The following is a 1,870-nucleotide window of genomic DNA, read 5'->3' on the forward strand; positions in this document are numbered from 1 at the left end:
TACATAGAATCATAGTATGGTTTGTGTTGGAAGAGACCTTAAATCTCACCCAGTTCCAAGCCCCTGTGATGGCCGGAGACACCTTCCACTAGAGCAGGTTGCCCTGTCCAACCTGTACTTTCCATAGGTCAGGAATTTGTTCCAGTTAGGAAGAAACCGAAGCAGAGAGGGAAGAAGTGGGTGGTTGGCAAATGCCCATGACAGGATGAAGGATCAACTGTGCACTGTGAAAACATAACGTTTCTCTGTGTTCCAGGTTGATCCGGATGGTCTCCAAGCCCCAGGCTCAGCATTAACGCAGGCAATGAAGTGCAGCACTAAGGTAAAGCTATATGGGTGTGCAACCTTCCCACTGCTTTCCACAGGGGTCATTGATCAACATCTCAAGGTGAGTCAGAGGAGCAGGCACCGTGTTGTGACATGGTATTTAATTGCTTGAGCACCCCTTTGTTCTACCGGTGCTGGCACAGGACTTTCACCAACCTGTTCCGCATTGAGCTGTGCCTGAACTCTCCCTTTCCATCCTGCAGGACTGTCTCTGAGCAGCTCCCACCACATAGAGGCTTTTCCACCTGGGACATCCCTGCCTCTTGGAGAAGAAACCTCCAGCCAGGAGCTCACACACAAAGCACCATCCAACCCATGGCACAAAGCAATTGCACCCAAGTGACCGAGTTCAGCCTGGTGGGGTTCACAGAGGACTCGGTGTCTCAGGTCTACTTGTTCCTGCTCTTCCTGCTCACCTACCTTGTCACCATTGTGGGCAACCTGGGCATCATCATCTTAATCAGGGCCAGCCACCTCCTCCACTCCCCCATGTATTATTTCCTGGGCAATCTGGCCTTTGTAGACCTTTGTTCTTCCACTGTCATCACCCCCAAGATGTTGGTTGACTTGATGTCAGAGAAGAAGAGCATTGCTTATGCTGGGTGTGTGGCTCAGGTCTTCCTCTTTCAGTTTTTTGGGATAACTGAATGCTTCCTGCTGGCTGCAATGGCCTATGACCGTTATGTGGCCATTTGCCATCCCCTGCTGTACCCCCTTGTCATGTCCCCAAAGTGCTGTTTCCAGCTGGTGACTGCCTCGTACCTCGTGGGGCTGACCAATGGTGTGGGACAGACCATCAGCATGTCCACCCTGTCCTTCTGCAGCTCCAGCGCCATCGACCTCTTCTTTTGTGACATTTCCCCCCTCATCTCGCTCTCCACCTCTGACACCACCCTCAGCCACACCATCCTGATCACTGCAGCATCTCTCTTTGGTGTGTCCAGCATCCTGGTTATCCTGCTCTCCTACGTGGCCATCATCGCCATGCATCATCCTGAGCATCAATTCAGCCGAGGGCAAGCGCAAAGCCTTCTCCACCTGCACCTCCCACCTCACCACTGTCAGCATCTTCTATGGGTCATGCTTTTTTATGTATTTATTCCCCAGCTCAGACAGCTCAAGGGCAGCAGATAAATGGGCTGTGGTGCTCTACACCGTGGTGACTCCCATGCTGAACCCCTTGATCTACAGCCTGAGGAATAAGGAGGTGAAGGAGGCTTTGAGGAGGCTCACAAAAATAAGATGATCTTGAATGGTGCAAGCTTAAGGCCAGACAGAATGGAGATGTGGGGTAGATGCTCAGGTATTGCTTAAGTATGGACAACATGTTGGGGGTCTTCTGCACGCAGAATGCACTGGTTGATATGATTGAGAATACAAATAATTTCACTCTCTAAATTTATATTTAGTAGTGAATTTCACCTAATTAGTTAATTTGTACTGTATTTCACCTAACGAAGACACAGGTAGACAACTACAAGCATGCTCTCCTCTTCATCTCAGGAAAAGGGGGGACCTGATCGCTGCCTACACCTGCCTGAAA

General features: G+C 50.2%; 1 pseudogene; it reads left to right on the forward strand.

The window, feature by feature from the left end:
• The first annotated feature begins 642 nt into the window (after window positions 1–642).
• On the forward strand, window positions 643–1,573 carry LOC133282434 (olfactory receptor 5G25-like; annotated as a pseudogene).
• Window positions 1,574–1,870: the final 297 nt, after the last annotated feature.

The sequence above is a fragment of the Pezoporus flaviventris genome, unplaced genomic scaffold, assembly GCF_033815535.1.
Source record: "Pezoporus flaviventris isolate CSIRO_AGI_PZ_B2104156 unplaced genomic scaffold, CSIRO_AGI_Pfla_v1 ptg000123l, whole genome shotgun sequence".
In the NCBI taxonomy this organism is placed as follows: domain Eukaryota; kingdom Metazoa; phylum Chordata; class Aves; order Psittaciformes; family Psittacidae; genus Pezoporus; species Pezoporus flaviventris.